Source organism: Pinus tabuliformis, chromosome 1_1 (genome assembly GCF_031772625.1).
Source record: "Pinus tabuliformis cultivar Carrire ecotype Pingquan chromosome 1_1, CPIR1, whole genome shotgun sequence".
In the NCBI taxonomy this organism is placed as follows: Eukaryota; Viridiplantae; Streptophyta; class Pinopsida; order Pinales; family Pinaceae; genus Pinus; species Pinus tabuliformis.
In genome coordinates this window covers 366049283-366070846 of record NC_142297.1, presented here as the reverse complement: position 1 = coordinate 366070846, position 21564 = coordinate 366049283, and the positions used below count along the sequence as shown (strand labels likewise).

Here is a 21564-nt window from a genome sequence, read left to right as displayed (position 1 = left end):
TTTCCCTAATACCCCACATGTAAAGGGGCATTAATTAAAAAATTGTGGCGGAAATAGGAATGACCCGCACACATGGGGTGGACGGGCCCACGCCCCAACGTCCTCCACCATATCATATTACGTGCCGTTACATTTGATACGGGACCGGCGGGGGTCACACCCGCCCGGCCCACGTCGCGGGCCCCCAAGCCAAAAAATTTGACCGCCAAATCTTCAGCTCCGCGGTACAGAGACAGAAAGACATTCATAATTAGGGCAATTAGATTTTCCACAACTCCAGGGAAAATATTTGACGAGAGCGGCATGTCGGGCCCACGTCCCAACGTCGTCCACCATGTCATATTACGCGCCGTTACGGGGCCCACGTGGCCGACCCCCAAGCGGGCGGCCCCAAAACAAGTTAGTGCATTAATAGTTTTTTGCCCCGTTTACTGAGATTTATTCGGACAGCTGGGCAGACGAGTTTTCTGCAAAAGAAAAAACTCTGCCAGGATTTCTGCACGCGCAATGTGACCGAGGAGTTATTTTGCTTGGGCTGAAAAAAAAATTGAAATCTGTGTTATTATTAGAGTGAAAAATGACAAATAGTACACCAACACAGGAATGAGTTTGGTGAGGCGTTGTTTTTAATGATTTAATTAGTTGATTAGGAATTTGGATTAAAGTGTTTAATCATAAATATGGCTCCGTTTCTTTCTTTAGTATTTGTGACTGTTCAAAAATTTTTACTTTTATCATGGGACCCACTGACCCTTTAGGATAATCTTGCATGTGAACTTAGGTATCACATAGAAGGAAAATCTAGTGTGGTTATATGAAAATCTAGTGTATGTGGTATACTTTTCAATTATTATTAATAATAAGGTAATCTTGCATTAAATTTAGGTATCACATGTAACTCTATACTTTCGAAGGAAAATCTAGTGTATGTGTGGTATATTTTTTAATTATTACTAATAATAAGGTCTTTTTATGTAAGATAATAATATGTTTGTCTATGTAAGATATTTTGGTTTTGGTAGTCTTGTTAATAAATGTTTTTTTATTTTTTTATTTTTTGAGAATTTATTTTAATAGAATCACTTTATTTATTATTTTTTTAGAAATGTATTTTTGGTGGTTAATGTTATTAAAAATGTATATAGTTTTATCTAGTATCAAGTGTTTTCATGTAATAATATTAGCTCGATTCATAATAAGATTACTATTATAGATATTTGGTGGCTATTGAAGATATTTTTAAGGAAAAACAATTGAGTTCAAAATTGGAGGATTTACCCCTCAAATCAGTTGTGATGAATCTCTCATACTACTTTATAAACCATTCATTTGAACTTAAGTTGGGGTGGTGGAGAACCTATGGCCTGCCTCCTTATATTTTGTTTCAAGTTGAAAAGAGGTTTCATAAAGCCCTTCCTTTGACCCCTACTATTTTGTTTTTTAGGAAGGAGTTTGAGATTGTAAGTATTGTAGTCATTTTTAAAATTTCATGAATAAAGGTAGCGTTGATGATCTCATCCACAAATTATAGGGCTCCACTAACATGCAAATATTGCATGATTGAATCCTGTAATATCCCAACATCAAAATTTTAATGAGATATGGTACACTCTAGGTGTTCTAATGAAATTCTTGCACTAAAAACACCTAACACAATAAAGATCTAAGAATGCAGCCTCTTCTTTATGTAAATAAATAGAAACAAAATTACATGCCCACACAAGACCTACTAAAGCCCGTGCCTTGGCATGTATGGCTACCCATCAACAAAGAAATTAAATATATTGAAGCACAATCGTAGATCCTAGATGGATCCACTACACAAATTACTCCCATGGGTTTTCATACCTAGGATCAACTAGAACTAGCCTTGCCAAGTTCACAACAAAAGCCAAATAGATAAATAACTCTCCTATCCCCTTTTATAGGCTTGATTGACTCTTTAGAGACTTTATTTTATTGTTTTCCCTCGAAAAACAAAGGCAAATACCATGGGCAACTGCCACATTAAATACCATGGGAAGATTCCATCCACTTTGACCATATCCAAATATATATATATATATATCTATATCTATATCTATATATATATATATATATATATATATATATATATATATATATATATATATATATATATATATATTACAAATCCTCCTGCCCAAAGATTGTTTGCCCTCAAGTAATCCACTTCTATCCACAAAAGAAGCATTTGTATATTGATACCAAGATCCCATACAACCCAATGTGTTATTCCATGCCTCCATTCTAAATGATCATGAATGGATCCTTCGATACCTGAATCCAAAACAATCCTTTGGTCAATCCTACCCCCAATGGATTCTCCTAGATCCCAATGCCACCTAAGTCCTAGGACATGTTGGTTATGACACCACCTCAGCCCTCCATTGTGCTTGAGGGCCCAAGTTGCAATATCCCTTTAGCTAAGAGTATCCCATCAATAGAGTTCCAACTCATAATCTCTGGTAAATCCATCTCGTGGGAAGTATATAATGCATGAATCCTTGCACATGGAATAAATCTACCATGTTGACATTTCCTAATGCTCAACTCATGTTGCTCCACCTGATAACCCATCATGATCCATTTGTATAACTCTTCCTTACTATCCCCAATGTACAATGGTAGGTTGGTAGAGCTGCAAGCCTTATCTATGTACTCTTGTAGAGGGCTGCTTTGCAACTCCCAAATGTACTCCTCTTCCTGCCTTGTGAGGGACTTGAGTCATTCCTCAACACTAGACAACTAGGTCATTGATTCAACACATACCCCTATGAGGTCCTCAAATTTTGTATTCTCCTGTAAGACAGTGTCTCAGGTTGCCCCGACTTTCTACTTCAGCATCGTAAGACCTGTCTTGAAATGCGTGATCCTTTCCCAAAAGTCCTCTACTAGACATTCTCATGCTCTATAGTATGTCTCTATATTTGACTGCACCATATGCCCCATGACGACAACTTTGACTTGAACCTTTGTTTGACCCTCCAGAAATGACTTATCCTGCATACTATATTTGTCATGATACCCTGCATGATCATGCTCATCATGTCGGTTTATTATTATTGGCTCCTAATTTGGTTGTCCTAAAATGTCTTCTTCCTGGCCTTTTTCACATGTGGGGATAAGTTGTCCACCCTCTTTGATTGTCAAACATGGATGTATTGGTGGACTGTTATCTATAACTGATTGTCCATACTCTTTATGGATGTTCTCCTGGATATCTATAGACTCAACTACCTCATCATCAGGAGGAAGTCCCTCGTTCCTTGTTGAAAATGCAACAAGATGATGGAGCTTAGTGAAAAGAGGTCGCCTTCACTAAGTGGACCCGCAGGCTATTTTTGGCGCAAAGTCTATTTTTAGACTATGTCTATTTTTAGACATATGGATCATGGTCTATGAGTTGTAGGATTATATTTGTGGATGATTGGTCAAGTTGGTAAAAATAGATGGACCTCTATTTTTAGACATATGGGCGGAGTCTATTTTTAGACTGCCAAGCTAAAAATAGAACAGTCGAATATTATTAGCTCTTAATAATATTTGGACTATAAACATTATCTTATTCTCTTGGAGCACTTCAGTTTGAGCTACGGATGTGGCACATGCAGCTACCAGAAGGAAATGCGTGGTTCCTATGGGTTACTTGAGCTATTGCATGAAAGACTTCAGTTAGAGCTTCAGTGATTGAGTTCTGTGGAGTTGAATCAGGAGTTGATGGAGTTGTGTTCAGTTTGACTTAGTTGAACTAGTTGTATTTAGTCTAACTGATCAATAGACTAAGTGATGAGTGGTGTGAATTAGTTATTAATTAATTCACTAATTATTAACTCATAAAGCAACTGAAGAATACATCAGTTAACTCAGTGCATGGACATTTCAGAGGATACAAGTGTTAGAGGTGAGTGAAAGGGCAAGACAACTGTCAGTTGTGACTATAGTTGTGCATGAGATTTGCACATGCATGGATTGAGTATTGCCAATGAGGATTGCGTAGTGTTACACAAGGGAAATACGAGTTCGGTTCAACCATTCTCATGCAGGATTGCACAGTTGAGGCAGGCAAGCAGCAAAGGAGATTTGAACCTGTGATTGATTCAGATCTGAGCTAGTTTGTGTGTAACGGGTGGAGATAGTACTGAGTACTTGCGAGGAGTATTGTACTATGTATTGTTACATCTTCTCAATCAATATAATATACAGATAGTTGGGGGTTTTCAGCTGTATGCTTTCCCCGGGTACATACTGTGTTGATATGTGTGATTGATGCTTCATTGTGCGCATGCGAATGTTTCTTAATACTGCTAAATTGATGATCAACATGGAGGAGGTTATGTATTATGCATGATTCCACAAATAGTGTATAATCAGGATAATCTCTATGAATAAGTGTCATATTATTCATGAAATTTCTACATGGTATCAGAGCTGGTTGATTTGTAGAAAAAGTTCTACAGGATATCAAAGCGAGGATTGATCATCAGACCTATTATTCAGGAAGTGACTACATTTTATTTCTTCAGGCAGAGTCTGTAATCGGGCCAAGTAGCCCCTGGATTCATCCTTCTTTTAGAAGGTGAGATATCTAGTGAATGCCCATACAGTCGATCTCTGTACAAGAAATACTTCATTCTCACGAATTTTAGATCGGAAGCGGTTGAGTTTTGAGCTGGTGGAATTCGAATTTGCAGCAGTGTTTTCTTGGTGTCAAAGTTGAAATGTCTTTCAACGGATTGCGATTGGAGTATGCCCTTGAAGGCAACTCGAACTATATTGCATGGAAGGACAGGATGGAGGCAGTATTAGATGATAATGGGTTGAAGGAGTTCATAGATGCAGATGTCCCAAAACCTATTGATGCTGCTCAAGTCGGGAGAAATTGCCAGGATGGGAGAGACTTTGGTCGGATCTTGTGCAAGAGGAGATCAGGTGAAAAACCAGGGATGGATATTCATCAAAGGAATCTGATGAAGAAAATTGCACTTTGGCTGCCAAAGCAAAGAAGGGGAAGAACGAGAAAGCTTCTCATTCCAGTGTGAAAGCCAAGAAGCAGGACATGTCCAAGGTGAAGTGCTTTCACTGTCACCAGCACGGACACTATGCCACAAATTGTCAGGAGAAGAAGAAAAATAAGCAAGCTGCTAGATCTACAGCGGGAGAGGCCTTAGCCTTGCAGTTTGAGCTAGATTTTTCACTGTTCGCATGCTTAGTATCAAGTGTGATGGGATTAGTATCGTTCTTGGACAGTGGTTCGTCTTCTCACATGACAAGAGATCGAGATTTATTTTCTAATCTGAATGAGAAAGATCTTGGAGTGCACATCGAGATGGGCGATGATGGTAGATATAGTGCGACCGGTATTGGTACCATTTCCTTTGGGAGGGAGTCTGGTAAACCCTTCGTATTGAAGGAAGTGATGCATGTTCCAGGATTGAAGAAGAATCTTATCTCTGTGGTGATGTTAGAAGACAAGGGATATGATGTTGTCTTCAGTGAGTGTTGTTGGGAAAAGTATCCAATACGGAATGACCCTATCCCACTCTAAGGGTGATAGATCCTTAGCAACAATCAAAGCAAAGCTATCTAAGATTACTTCTTTATGAGATGCAAAAGGGGGAAGAAAGAGATCCACTCACCGATGTCTTTCGCCAATGGTTGATCCAATCTTCTCTCCTTGCTGCTTGCTCCCAGCTCCTTGTTCTCCCACAGGCCCAGCTACACCAAGATCCTGCAAAAAGACAAGAGAGGGAAACTACAAGAAGCATACATTCATAATTGATTCAAGGATTAGAATAAATCAAATACGCAAGTACAACAATACATCATTGAAACACATGCGAATAGAAGAACCTCAAATGCTTTATTAATGGAAAAAAGTAAGGTTCAGGTGGTGATACAACCATAAGAGGCCCAATCCAGCATCACCTTCCCGACGGAAAGAAATCTCCTCTTCACCTCCTTCAAGCAATCACCCAATAGTTCCAACTGTAAACCAACAACAATTATTTGCACAAAATTCCAGCCTTCAGATCTCATGGGATGAGATCCTTATATAGAGTTTTGAAGAGAAGATGAGTCAGCCTGATGTGTGACTAGTGTCCTCTTCAACTCCAGTTCTTCTTCAGTTCTTGAGTCCACTTGGAGATCCTAGCTTCCACTTGGAGTTTTAGAACCTCTTACTCATCACTAGGCGAATTCCTTGATCCAAGTGTCATTTTGGAAGCTTCCTGGGCACTGACACATTGAGGAATGAGACCTACACATGTCAAAACTCGCTCAGCGCAGGTAGCCTTTGTTGAAGTTGACATTCAGCGCAGGTAGACCATGGAGCAGTTGGCATTCAGCGCAGATGCTCAGTGGAGCAGTTGACATGATCCAGAATTGACTTGTTTTTGAGTGTTTTTCAGTGGAGAACTGATTTGAATTGCTGTGGTTTGCTGACCTTGTTCCTCTAGGGGTAGGAACAACATGTTTAGGGACTTTGGATCCCTTATATTATGGACATTTCATGCTTCATGCTGTAAGGCACAAAAATGTCTATAACAGTTGCCCCCTAAAGTATGAGGTCGTTTATCGGGTGAAATGCTTTATCAGGAGGATCCGAAGTTCATTCAATCGCCAGGAGGTGACCTGTAATAAGATACAATGCAATACATTATTTTTCATACTGCTTTCATGATCTAGCTGAGGCAGGCATTTCCCATGCTCAACTTTATAAACACATTTTCTGTACATAGAACAGAGAATCGTCTGATGGTAGACTGATAATTCTCTGCTGAAATTATCATCCTTTGAGTAGGATGATCATCTGCTGCACATGTCAATGTCTTTATTTCCTGAATATATATCGCAGCCCGGATGGATGAAACTAGATCCAGGGTCTTCAAACTCGTCCGATCTTCACTCTAAGTACAAGTCGATCCATGTGAGAATTTCTTGGAGTCGAACATGGAAAGACATCGCTTGATTACCAGTCAATAATTTAAACCGTTAACAAGTGCGAGAGGAATCACCGATAATGATGATGACCCTCAAGGTACTGCAGTACAATTCATGTGGTGTGAATAGAGGACTTGGCGTCGAACACCACGCAAAATCTTTTGGTCGAAGGTCATTGATGTATACCTGTCGCCGGAAGTGAGAAACTTGCCATTGAGGCATGCAAGCTTCAAAGTACTGAGGGGGTGTTCCTAGATCAACTTCTTGGATAATGAGCTGATGTCGACAAGAAGCGATCCGTCAAAGGAGGGCCTTAATGAATCCCACATCAGTGACACGGAACGGAGCTAATGATTGTGATGAAGGTGAAAACGATCTGTGAAATATGATTCAGGGTGGCGGTCATGAAAGGATGAAAGATGATGTATGGCAGTGGATGGGACACGGTTGACTCTTTCTGAACGACATCTCTTGAACATATAACGACACTGATGTGATGGATCGGTAGCATTACCCCAAATGTGGATGGTATGGCGAGACCATGGTGATGAGACCGGTGAATGAAACAACCCAACCCGATGTGGTACGGAGGCAAAAGTGTCATGTTCAAGAGCGACTTGCTACCATTACAGCTTTGAGATTCTCCCAATTTTTCCCCAGTCATTTCTGACCAGTACCTCTTTATTTTTGTCAAGCTTGAGGAGGATAATATATGCTTGTTCTATAACCTGCCCTTCGGGCAAGCCCATCGCTATGTTTTAACGAGCCTAGCGATAGGGAAACTCGTTCTCATCTAAAGACAAGTTTGTCGCTATTTAAATGTATTTAACGAGTCTAGCGACAAAGACAACTCGGTCCTTTTCATTTTTAGAGAGTCTGAAAAGGTACGTAAAGTTAACTCCAAAGGTCCTTTTTCGTCATCTAATCCCTTAAGTCCGAAAAAGTATAAAACAATACAGAAGGGATGAATGTTCGATAGTTTTATCGAGCCGAACTAGACAAGCGCTCGATCTTTTTGTGCAATAATCCCTCAGGTCCAAAAAGATTAAAATCTAGAGGAGGGATAGCTCTTCCGGTCCTTTTAACGAGCTGGAAGGCCAAAACTCGGCAAACTTTTCATATTTTACAAGTCAGATGAAAAGAGCTCAAAGAAGACTCGTATTTTGAGGAACGAGTGATAAACAGGGATAGCTGCAGATTCCAGGTATAGGTTGGAATTTTCCAATCACGGCAGTGTCACAAGGATGGCTAGGTGAAATCACTCTTCGCAGCTGTTCCTCAAAATAGGTAAACAATCAAGTGGAGGTGAATGATCGGCCAAATGAAAAGTGGAGGTGACGGTGCAAACACGACCAAGGCTTTTATGGCTGATGAATTTACGATCTCAAATGGTTATTTACCGGTTCATTTTTTCTGGATGAGCTTGAACTCTAGGGGAAAGCTTGCTCACAGGTGCATTTATTTTTTAACGAGCATGAACTCTTTCTAAAACTGCTCGTTTTTGCGTTTATTTTTTAACGAGCATGAACTTTGCCAAAACTGCTCGTTAATACCAGTCATAAGATAAGAAATGTCTCCTGGAGATCGCTATTTTTTAAGGAGCTTCATCTCTCTACGCTTTGCTCCATCTCCTTTTTTATGCAAGTTCGGGTTACGACTAATCCAAAAAGCAGATAAATAATCGCTCCTTGCTTGCACTCCAAAAGGTTTGCATGCCCCCAGGTATAAAGTACAATTTCAAGGTTACCCCTCAATTTTCAAGTAAAACATTTGTTCTACCAGGAGCATACCTCTTTCAGGTTACCCGAAGATTGTCTCGTTAATCTTTCAAACAAAACATTTCTTCGGCATTGTCTACAAAAATAGACAAAGGTAAGTGGCGCTGCCTTAAACACATAACTTTGACAAAAGAGTCTTATTCCAGAACAACCCCACTTCCTTCTTCTTCTCCTTCCTCTCCATGGGAGCTTGGTATTTGCCAGCTCAACCTTGCGAAGAGGAAGGATTGGACGGGGTACGGACTAGTCATATTCTCTCGCGGAAATTCTACCTTATACCCAGGGTTTTCTCTGCCCAAAGCAGACCAGGATGCATGCCCCCTGGGTTCCAGTCCTATTTTCCCGAGTCACTCGCACTCATCAGGAAGAAGAACCGGGGGTGGAGACCTTTCTTGATTGAATAGACCATTCAGGGTTGGTACGTGACTATTTGCGATGCGTGATCCCGGAAATGAAAGTTGGTCTACGAGCTTGACCATTCTTTCTTCGTGTGGAAAACACATTACTCTAAAGAGTGAGGAGACTATTGCTCCCATGCAATATATATAGTCTCGTCCAAGGAGTAGGTTATAATCCAAGGGTCCTTGGACGACCATCACGTTCATTTGAACGGCCTTCCCTTTCAATGTAATGGGCACATTGGGGAGGATCCCTAATGGTCGACTGGTTCCTTTATCGAAACCCGAGAGATTTCTTATCTCAGGCAAAAGCGCCGGGGAACCCAGTGCTTTCCAAGCAATAGAGGAAAGGATACTCACAGATGCCCCTTCATCAATGATAGTTCCAGCCATTACCATTCTGTATATTTGGACTATAATTCTGAATGGTATATTGGCTGGTAACCGGGGTCTGCCTAGTTGGTTCCAATCAAAGGACACAACCAGGTTGCTTGGTGGTGGGACCGAATACACGGCCGGATATGACCCTGACGATGTTCCTTCCTGCGATAAAGGAATGGGCACATTGCCCTGATGCTCATCAGAGTCGGTGTTGATGAAAAGAATCTGGATGGTGTCATCCTTATTCTCTTCAGTGAGGGTGTCAGCTGAAGATGAATCTTCAGTGACGGTGTCATTTGAAGATGAAACTTCTGAAGGGAGAACCGGGTCAACTGCCGTTTCGACCTTTGGACTTTCGTCCGGTCTGGATTCAGTAGGTTCATTTTCAGTGACTGACGCTTCAGCTGACCACTTGAGCGGGCCAGCTGTATTTTCAACCAACGAAGGACTTGGCACGAGTTTTTTGTATCCAGGAGGAAGTCGTAACGGTGAAACCGGACGCTCTTCCAAAACCCTCTTCGCTTCGTCTAAGAAGGGACAACGGTGGATGGCATGATTGCCTTCACACAGTTTGCAGGGGGATCTTGCTCCCCCTCTTTGTCTAGAACCTTCACTTTCGCTGGTTGACGGTAAGCATTCAACATGGCTATCAGAGGTTGATGCTTCCGAACTGTGCAAGCGAGGGGACCAGTCCCTTAGTATCCGGGGAATACAGGGACAATCTCGGTGGAAGTGGTCTCCTCTACATATGACACATGGCGATTTAGGCCCGGTCTGTGCTGTGTGTGGATTTTTGTCAGATGTCTTTTGCTTGCCCCCAGTCGCCTTAGGCTCCTTCTTCTTCTTTTCTTTCTTCTTCTTCTCCTTCTTCTCCATGGGAGCTTGGCTTTTGCCGGCTCTACCTTGCGAAGAGGAAGGATTGGAGGAAGATCTATAAGAAGTAGAAGGCTGGAGGGTAGCTCTAGACTGATCTAACTGTTGACTCGACTGTTCAGGAACCGTGGTGTTCTGAACTACACTGGTTGAGAATAGCCAAATTGGCAGGCCAATTGTCAGCCCTGGAAGCGACAATGTGGCCATGTGGGGCGCACCAACTTCTCCCCAAGAGGAGAAGGGACTAGGATTCCCATCATGGGGGATTCCTTGATTGGTGTGTTCCATGTTCTCAACCTAAAGATCAACGCAGGAATAGGAGGTGATTATGTTCCGTTTAAAATAAATTTTTATAACGACGCTTTAGACACAACTCGCTTTTTCACTTTTTAAGAGTCGAGAAAAAGCTAAAGATGACTCTAGTCTCTTTCGATGTTTTAACGAGCCCGAAGTGACAAATGCTCGGATGGACTTTTTCAGTTATAGAGTTTGAAAAAGGCCAAAAGAAACTTCTCTGGAGTTCTAGGCAGAGGGTGTGCCAAACCTTTCGCAAAACCACAGAATACGTTTTACGGTACGGGTGGTCGATCTTCGTGAATGTTGTGTTCACTGCATTGCGATCAGTAGGGTGGCCGACACAGTTTCCTATGGATAAAGGCTTTATTCCTATAGGGGTCTCCCAATATATACGCGACGGTACGTGGGAGCACAAGTCCGTATTGATACTTATCGCTTCACCGTGGAGGAATCACCCAACCACTCGACGCTAAGATATCACGTTTAACGATGCCAGAACACGTCTCTAGCTTAGACCTCTATGTGTTTTCGTTATGTTTCAAAGCGTTGTTATGTAAATTCAATTCATTTTAGGTTGATCTTGTTTAGCAGTTTGCCTTTATGGATCACCACATGATGTATGGTACAACTCCTAAATGCAGTCTAAGAATGATAAGCAAGCTTTTTCAATTCTTTCAACTTATGAAAATCTTAACTACTGAGGGAAAAGAAAGACATCATCTTTTCACACAGATCATAGAGCACACACTGATGCACTTTTCCTAAATCAACATGCAAGCTGTCAAAATGCACATGCACAATGCAGGTATTTCTTTTCCTCTTTCTTAATGTTGATGTATTACAAAAAGAAAGCTGTTGTATAATTTCGAATTCAATTTCAAGTGAAAGCAAACAAACTAACTCTTAGGACCAAAACGACACTTTATCACATGTCTAGATCTAAGAGGCCACAACAAGACTAGTTCACTTTCGTTATGGGAAACTGTAAATGAAGTAAGAAATACAAAAAGAACACTAGAAATACTTAAATTCTAACCATATGACGAAAGCAAAAGCTCAATCAGCTATGAACAACAAACAAACTAACTCTTAGGACCAAAACGACACTTTATCACAGGTCTAGATCTAAGAGGCCACAGCAAGACTAGTTCACTTTCGTTATGGGAAACTGTAAATGAAGTAAGAAATACAAAAAGAACAATCACAGTTTCTTTATACAACCGAGGCGGAATAGTGGCAAAGAAAGGTAGTTTCAGATAGGTACACTGGTTGATAATAGGCTGCAAAAACAATACTGAAAACTGGGCAACAGAAAGCAGAGAACCCCAGTTGCTCAAGGCAAAACTGGTTCAGCGCAACCTCTGCACTGTCAGTTTGACATTCAGCGCAGGTAGCCCCTTCGGGACCTGCGTTGAAATGCAGACTGCCTTCACTGCAGTTACGCTGAAGAGAAAACTTTCGTTTCTCTCAGGTTCCGGGTCACAGATTGCTCAAAAATCAACTGTTTTAGGCCAAATCAAAGGCTATCAATCAAGTACACACTAGAGGATGATTAAAGGAGATGAAGACTATCACTAAGAGCTATTCAGAGTCCTTGTGGATCAGCTCTTCAAATCATAAACATGCCCAGAAACTGAGCTAGAGTAGCTGCCCTCTACTTTGCATCTGAAAGATTCAAATGCAGTTCGATTCGGTACTCCCTTTGTTTAGGAAATGAATAGCAAGAAACACAAGCATACAACAAGATACTATCCCCAGCGGAGTCGCCAGTTTGTTGTTGGGAAAAGTATCCAATACGGAATGACCCTATCCCACTCTAAGGGTGATAGATCCTTAGCAACAATCAAAGCAAAGCTATCTAAGATTACTTCTTTATGAGATGCAAAAGGGGGAAGAAAGAGATCCACTCACCGATGTCTTTCGCCAATGGTTGATCCAATCTTCTCTCCTTGCTGCTTGCTCCCAGCTCCTTGTTCTCTCATAGGCCCAGCTACACCAAGATCCTGCAAAAAGACAAGAGAGGGAAACTACAAGAAGCAAACATTCATAATTGATTCAAGGATTAGAATAAATCAAATACGCAAGTACAACAATACATCATTGAAACACATGCGAATAGAAGAACCTCAAATGCTTTATTAATGGAAAAAAGTAAGGTTCAGGTGGTGATACAACCATAAGAGGCCCAATCCAGCATCACCTTCCCGACGGAAAGAAATCTCCTCTTCACCTCCTTCAAGCAATCACCCAATAGTTCCAACTGTAAACCAACATCAATTCTTTGCACAAAATTCCAGCCTTCAGATCTCATGGGATGAGATCCTTATATAGAGTTTTGAAGAGAAGATGAGTCAGCCTGATGTGTGACTAGTGTCCTCTTCAACTCCAGTTCTTCTTCAGTTCTTGAGTCCACTTGGAGATCCTAGCTTCCACTTGGAGTTTTAGAACCTCTTACTCATCACTAGGCGAATTCCTTGATCCAAGTGTCATTTTGGAAGCTTCCTGGGCACTGACACATTGAGGAATGAGACCTCCACATGTCAAAACTCGCTCAGCGTAGGTAGCCTTTGTTGAAGTTGACATTCAGTGCAGGTAGACCATGGAGCAATTGACATTCAGCGCAGATGCTCAGTGGAGCAGTTGACATGATCCAGAATTGACTTGTTTTTGAGTGTTTTTTAGTGGAGAACTGATTTGAATTGCTGTGGTTTGCTGACCTTGTTCCTCTAGGGGTAGGAACAACATGTTTAGGGACTTTGGATCCCTTAGATTATGGACATTTCATGCTTCATGCTGTAAGGCACAAAAATGTCTATAACAGTGAGGGAAAGGCTTTCCTGTGAAGTAAGATAACTGGAGAAACCCAGAAGATAGGGGTTCGGGTCAAGAACCTGTATGTTCTTGAGGTTCAAGATGCATGCAAAGCCTTGAGCAGCAAGGAAACTGATGGAGACTTGGTGGTTGAGAGGGGGGTATATTACCTCTCAACATGTAGAGCCAGAAGAAGTCTCAGAAAATTGTGGAGGAGGCACGATTGGTGCAACAGCTTTAGGAGGTTGTGGAGCAGCTACAATAGGGGAAGTTGAGTGGAGATCGAGTAGAGACATCTACTCATGTAGAGACCTCCAATAGGGGGAAACTTCGAGCCAAGTGGGCTGAGGGATCACATGCAGCCATACCTCCAGGTAGGAGGTGGGGCGATATAGAGTGATTGTCCCAAGGAGGAGGGGCATGATCCTTGAGGTACCCAACCTCTTAGATGAGACCTTGCTACAGGAGCCCCGATGTGGAGTAGCAGGAACTGACTGATTGGGTAGAGACGGATGCAGATGCAGCAATGCGAGAGGCACAAGTGTTTTGCACAGTGTTAGGTGGCACAGAGAGGTGTGCAATGGTGCGAGATGCATGGATATGTTGTAGTAGCGCAGATGTCAGAGAGGGAGCACTTGTCAGTAGCAGGTAGATCTTCCACATCAGAGCATGTTCCTAGCCCAATAGAGGGGTCAGTTGGGAGTGTTTTTGTTCCAAGTTTTGTTGGAGCAAGTGGACCGGGTAGATGTGTTGCGTGCAGAACATTCCAGAGTTATAGGATAGCGGTTGAAGATCATCAATATCTTGTTGAGAGGGAGTGTTGAAAATGCAACAAGATGATGGAGCTTAGTGAAAAGAAGTCGCCTTCACTAAGTGGACCCACAGGCTATTTTTGGCGCAAAGTCTATTTTTAGACATATGGATCATGATCTATGAGTTGCAGGATGATATTTGTGGATGATTGGTCAAGTTGGTAAAAATAGATGGACCTCTATTTTTAGAAATATGGGCGGAGTGGTAGATGTGGCACATGCAGCTGCCAGAAGGAAATGCGTGGTTCCTATGGGTTACTTGAGCTATTGCATGAAGGACTTCAGTTAGAACTTCTGTGATTGAGTTCTGTGGAGTTGAATCAGGAGTTGATGGAGTTGTGTTCAGTTTGACTTAGTTGAACTAGTTGTATTTAGTCTAACTGATCAATAAACTAAGTGATGAGTGGTGTGAATTAGTTATTAATTAATTCACTAATTATTAACTCATAAAGCAACTGAAGAATACATCAGTTAACTCAGTGCATGGACAGTTCAGTGGAGACAAGTGTCAGACGTGAGTGAAAGGGCAAGACAGCTGTCAGTTGTGACTATAGTTGTGCATGAGATTTGCACATGCATTAATTGAGTATTGCCAATGAGGATTGCATAGTGTTACACAAGGGAAATACGAGTTTGGTTCAGCCATTCTCATCCATTCTCATGCAGGATTGCCTAGTGGAGGCAGGCAAGCAGTAGAGGAGATTTGAACCTGTGATTGATTCAGATCTGAGCTAGTTTGTGTGTAACAGGTGGAGATAGTACTGAGTACTTGCGAGGAGTATTGTACTATGTATTGTTACATGTTCTCAATCAATATAATATACAGATAGTTGGGGGTTTTCAGCTGTATGCTTTCCCCGGGTACATACTGTGTTGATATGTGTGATTGATGCTTCACTGCGCGCATGCAAATGTTTCTTAATACTGCTAAATTGATGATCAACGTGGAGGAGGTTATGTATTATGCATGATTCCACAAATAGTGTATAATCAGGATAATCTCTGTGAATAAGTGTCATATTATTCATGAAATTTCTACATTCCTTTCCCGATTTACTTTGTCAAGTTGATTGATTATCATCGACCTGTCCTATAAGTTTCTCTGAAAAACATGGTGTTGTTGCTCACCATTTGTACTTGACTACTTGGATCCTTCATATGTTCTCTTCTAAAAAATGGTGAAACCAACTATGGATGAATCTTCATGATCTGCCCTTGTTTCCTCTTATCACCTGGACATGAATGGTTAAGGGCCCAAGGTCCCTTGCAGATAAAGCATAGTCCTCTCATCCTTAGTTCATTATTGATGCATATTTTGTTCTTGCTTCCTCCATCAATCCTTATCAACTCCTTCGTAGTGAGCACCCTTTTGAGTAATTTTATGTTTTTCCTATGTTGGGTTGTGTTATATTCTTTCCACATAGTTAACAGGGGGTTTGAGGGGCACTCATAACCCCACTTTATGGGGTCCAGGGCAGCGCCCCAAAAAATTCTGATTTTGGACCCTATGTTATGTTGGGCGGACCCACCTATGGTTTTGTGCATGATTTCCGCACATGTTGTTTTGGATGCAATGGTTTTCAGTCCATGGTATTAGATGCAATGGTTTTTTCAGTCCATGGTATTGGATGCTTGGGCATGTATAAATATGTATTATAACATTGAAAGGAACATAATGAAAAATCAAGTTGGTAGTCTCGGTTTTTCGATCTAGGGGAAAATCTCTATTTATATGTGTTTTATGTGTTATGCTCTTGCTATTGTTTATTTTATGTGTTTTAGAATTCGTATGCATATAATTTCTGTACAGGGTTAAATCCTACATTTGGTATTGGAGCAATTTTGGATTCAAGGGGACGCCTTTGTTGCTGAGGGGTTTCGCTTGGGGCTATGGTAGACCCTGTTTAGTGGGAGATCTACGAGATCGATTATGGTGGTGAAAGAAGATGGCAAGTAGTAGAAAGATGGAGATCGAGAAATTTAATGGTCAGAGTTTTGAGTTGTGGAAACTGAAGATGGAGGATCTGTTGGTGGATAAAGATCAGTGGATCGCGGTAGATCTGGGTACTAAACGAACGGGAGTGTCCGATGAAGAATGGAAGAAGTTGGATCGGAAGGCAAAGAGCACAATACGATTGTGTGTCTCAGATTCAGTATTGCTGAATGTATTAGGGGAAGCTATGGCGAAGGCTTTGTGGGACAAGTTAGGGACTTTGTACCAATCTAAGTCTTTGGTGAATAAATTGTTCCTGTGGGAAAAGCTATATAACCTGAGGATGAAAGAGGGAGACTTGGTGACATAGCATCTGAATGCATTTAATACTGTGGTAAGTCAGTTAGCATCTATTGATATTAAAATTTCAGATGAAGATAAGTGCATCAGTTTGTTGTGTTCTCTACTAGATTCTTGGGATAGTTTAGTTATTGCAATAGGTAGCCAGAACGGTGATGCCTTGTCTGTACGAGGACAGTCCCAGAACAGAAACAAAAATAAGTCATTGAGTGGGAGATCTAAATCTAGAGGGAGATTTAAGTCTTCAGGAAAACCTGTAAAGGTGGTGTGCTGGAAATACAGAAAGGAAGGGCACTACAAAAGGGATTGTAAATCTAAAGCTCCTGAAAAATGAAAGGGATCTGATGATGCTCCTTCTGCAAAGGCGAAAACTACCTCAGATGAAGGTGGGGATGTGTACTTGGCTTCTTCAAGTACACATGTAGATCATGAGGCATGGTTGATTGACTCAGGTGCATCCTTTCACTTCACTCCCCTTAGAGAGTGGTTTTGTGAGTATGAGAAATACGATGGCGGTGATGTCTTGTTAGGGGATGATAGGAAGGCTAGAATCATTAGTCGCCGAAAAGTAAAGTTGAAGTTGCAAGGTGGAAGGGTTAGAACACTTCCGAATGTTCTACATATTCATATATTGGGTAGAAATATGATTTCTGTAAGCAAGATGGATGATGCAGGTGTAAAGACAGTGTTCGAGAAAGATACCTGCAAGATGGTTCAGGGAGCACTGGTATTGATGCGGAGAGTTTGTATTGGAACTCTGTACAAGCTGCAAGGTAGCACGGTTGTTGATGGGTGCAACATTTCTATGGTTCGTGAAAGTGGAGGAGGAAATCTAGTGGTCTCTGGAGAGAAGACCATGCTGTGGCATCAAAGGCTTGGACATATAGGAGAGAAAGGCCTTCGAATACTTCATGGTAAAGGTATGGTAGAAGGTATGAGTAATAGCTCTTTGGATTTTGATTTCTGTGAAAATTGTGTATATGGGAAGTAGAATTGGGTGAGTTTCCCCTCTCGTGGTAAGAGGGCGAAATAGATATTGGAGCTTGTGCACAGTGATGTGTTTGGACCTGTGAAGGTTCCATCACTGGGTAAGTCTATGTACTATGTATCATCTATAGATGACTTCTCAAGAAATACATGGATATATTTCCTTAAGAAGAAATCTAAAGTCTTTGAGAGGTTTAAAGAATTTAATGCTCTCGTGGAGAATCAGACAGAAAAGAAAATAAAGGTGTTGAGGATAGATAATGGTGGAGAGTTTTGCAACAAGGAATTTGAAGAATTCTTTAAGAAGTGTGGTATAGCACGATAGATGACTACTCCATATACACCTCAGAAAAATGGAGTTGTAGAAAGAATGAACAAGACATTGATGGAAAGGGCAAGAAGCATACTTAGTGGTGCTGGGTTAGGACAGGAATTCTGGGCAGAGGTGGTGGATACAACATGTTACCTAGTCAACAGGTCACCTTCATCAGTGTTGGAGGATAAGACTCCACAAGAGGTATGGAATGGTAAGTAGCATTCTCTTTCACATTTGAGGGTATTTGGATGTGATTCATATGTACATGTTTGAAAGGATAAATGAACCAAGTTGGATAGTAAATCTGAAAAGTGCATCTTTATTGGGTATAAGGATGGTTTAAAGAGTTATAAGCTTTGGAACCTAGTAACAAGGAAGTTTGTTTACAGCCGAGATGTGGTGTTCGGAGAGGTGAAAGATGTTATTAAACATGAAGTCCAACCAAAGGAACCTAAGAATATAGAGTTTGAGCTAAAGGAGGAAGCATCATACTCTACAGCAGAGGAGGAATCAGAAGATGAAGAGCCACAAACTCCGGGTCTCAGAAGATCAATTTGAGAAAGAAGGCAGCTAGAAAGGTATAGTCCATTTGCTTTTTGTTCAAATTTTGCTTTATCTATTACTGATGATGATCCCAGAACTATGAAGGAAGCAGTAGATTCAGAGGATGGAAAACTCTGGAAAGAGGCCATGGTTGATGAAATGGCATCTTTGCACAAAAATGAGGCTTTGGATCCAGTGGAGTTGCCAGCTGGAAGGAAACCCATTGGCAGCAAATGGGTGTTCAAGAAGAAGACAAATGTTGAAGGAAAGGTGGAGAAATATAAAGCTCGGTTGGTAGCAAAAGGTTATTCCCACGTGCCAAGAATTGATTTTGGTGATATCTTTTCTACAGTTGCCAAGGTGACTTCTATTAGATTACTTTTATCTATTGTTGTTGCTTTTGATTTTGAGGTAGAACAGATGGATGTGAAGACAACATTTCTTCACTGGCATCTAGAAGAGGAAATCTATGTGAAGCAACCTGAAGGCTTTGCGGTGAAGGGTAAGAAAGAACTGGTATGTAAGTTAAAGAAGTCTCTGTATGGGTTAAAACAATCACCAAGGATGTGGTATCAGAAATTTGATACATTTATACGGGGACTTGGCTTCAGCAGAAGCAGAGCAGATCATTGTGTGTATTTTAAATTAATTGGTGATCGTGTTATTTATTTGGTCTTGTATTTGGATGATATGTTGCTGGTTGGAAATGACAAAGAAATTATCCAGGATTCGAAGACCCAATTGTCTTGCAAATTCGACATGAAATATCTTTTTGCTGCAAACTATATTTTGAGCATGGAAATTAAAAGAGATCAGGAAAAGAGGAAGATTTGGTTAAACCAGAGGAAGTATGTCGAGACAATACTGCAAAGGTTTAATATGCAGGATAGTAAACCGGTGAAGGTTCCTATTCCTGTAGGTGTGAGGTTATTTGCTGAACAGTGTCCCAAGACACAAGAAGAGGAAGAGGACATGTCTCGTGTTCCATTTGCAAGTGCAGTTGGTAGCCTGATGTATGCAATGGTCTGTACTAGACCAGACATTGCACATGCAATGGGAGTATTGAGTAGGTTTATGTCAAAACCAGGGAAGAAGCACTTGATAGCAGTGAAGTGGGTTTTCAGGTATTTGCGTGGCATTAGTGACTATGGTTTATGCTACCAAGGAAGACTAGGATTGGACAAAATGTTGGATATTCATGGCTTTGTTGATGCAGATTGGGCTGGAGATCTGGATCAGAGAATATCTACAAGTGGGTATGTGTTTAACCTATTTGGAGGTCAGTCAGTTGGATGAGTAAGAAACAATCTGTAGTGGCACTATCAACTACAGAGGCAGAATACATGGCAGCCACAATTTGTTTTTCCACAACTCCAGGGAAAATATTTGACGAGAGCGGCATGTCATTTTTAGTTCTCCCTGCGCGCATATGGGGTGGGCGGGCCCACGCCCCAACGTCCTCCACCAAGTCATATTACGCACTGTTACGGGGCCCACGTGGCCGGCCCCCAAAACAAGTTAGTGCATTAATAAACGTACGATTACGGGGGATAATTTTTCGCCCCGTTTACTGAGATTTATTCGCACAGCTGGGCAGACGAGTTTTCTGCAAAAGAAAAAGAACCTGCGGGGATTTCTGCACGCGCAATGTGACCGAATTATTTTGCTTGGGCGGAAAAAAGAATTGAGATCTTTGTTATTATTAGAGTGAAAAATGTAAATATTTTTAAAAACAATCTTTGTCCCGATTAAAGTGAAAAATGTAAATATTTTAGTTTTTAAAAATAATGTAATTTTTAACTTTTTGTGATTATTGTTTAGAAAATTATGACTGGGATCATTCAGAGTACCATATTCATTTTGTCAAAATTTCAAATCCTAGAATACCTAGCATGCATGCAGTAATAATGTACTTAACCAAAACCTTGAATTGATATGGGAATGCCTTATAAGTAGACTATTTGGCTCTAAACTAACTATATATCAACACACATTCGGTCTTAGGTAAACAGAGAATCTTCGACTACATTTATTCTTTCCCATACGTGCCATGCAATAATAATGTATTTAACCAAAACCTCGAATTGATATGGGAATGCCTTATAAGTAGACTATTTGGCTCTAAACTAACTATATATCAACACATAGTCAGTCTTAGATAAACAGATAATCTTCCACTGCATTTATTCTTTCCCATACCTGCCATGCAATGACAATGTAATTAACCCTAAGGAAAAGAAATTCATGACATATTTAATGCCAAAATTATTAAAGATGACATATTTGTGCATATAGTGCAGTAGTGAAGCAAAAGCGAAGCATAAATTTCAGAGAGGAAAGCAAAAGCCACTTAGTATAAGTTGGTCTAGTTAAGTTTCCATTACCTGTTGTCATAAGTTTCTCTATAATATTTTTGATGGACTTTTACCATGTGAATTTAGGTATCACATGTCGCTTTATACTCCAAAAGGAAAATCTAGTGTGGTTATATGAAAATCTAGTCTATGTGGTATACTTTTTAATTATTATTAATAATAAGGTAATCTTGCATTGAATTTAGGTATCACATGTAGCTCTATACTCCCAAGGAAATATTATTAATAATTAATAATATATTTTTAATGTCTAGTATATTTTTAGGAAGCATGATGTTATTCAACCCTTTAAGGCCTTCCACTATCAACTACAATATCTCCCTCATAAGATCATTATTGTAAGACAATACTCAGGATGTTAAAGCTATGATCTTGCTGAGACAAGAAGTAATTGTGAGCTTGACCTCTTCACAAGGATGCTCCGAGAGTTTGGGTTGTATTAATGCAAGCATAGATGGCTTGAGATTCCAACTGAGTTTCCTCCATTCTGGTTGCCCCACCTCTAAGAGCCATGTGTCTAATTCCTCCAATTTCTGAAGGTCTATGGTTGACTTTGTTCGTTGCAATTAAGATCCAAGTGCAAAGAACTTAGCTCCTCTTCCTTGTCCTTCCTTCACTTCCCATGGGAATTTTTGTTGCATAATGGCATAGACCATTTTTGAGAAAGACTTGCTATTCTATTATAAAGTGGTATTGCTAACAAAAGGCCCCATGCTTCTTTTATTTTATCTAGAATTTTG

At 40.6% G+C, this 21564-nt stretch overlaps 1 protein-coding gene and 1 pseudogene across 1 annotated transcript in view; one reads left to right on the top strand and one right to left on the bottom strand.

Moving 5' to 3' along the window:
- Positions 1–72: 72 nt before the first annotated feature.
- The window catches only part of LOC149213127 (polygalacturonate 4-alpha-galacturonosyltransferase-like), an 83730-nt pseudogene continuing 62238 nt past the window's right edge, over positions 73–21564 (top strand).
- Positions 20567–21564, bottom strand: part of LOC149213126 (uncharacterized) — a 232325-nt gene continuing 231327 nt past the window's right edge. Inside the window, exon 2 of the mRNA XM_089390715.1 lies at positions 20567–20648. The gene's annotated coding sequence lies outside the window, so the exon portion shown is untranslated. The remainder of the gene's footprint in view (positions 20649–21564) is intronic.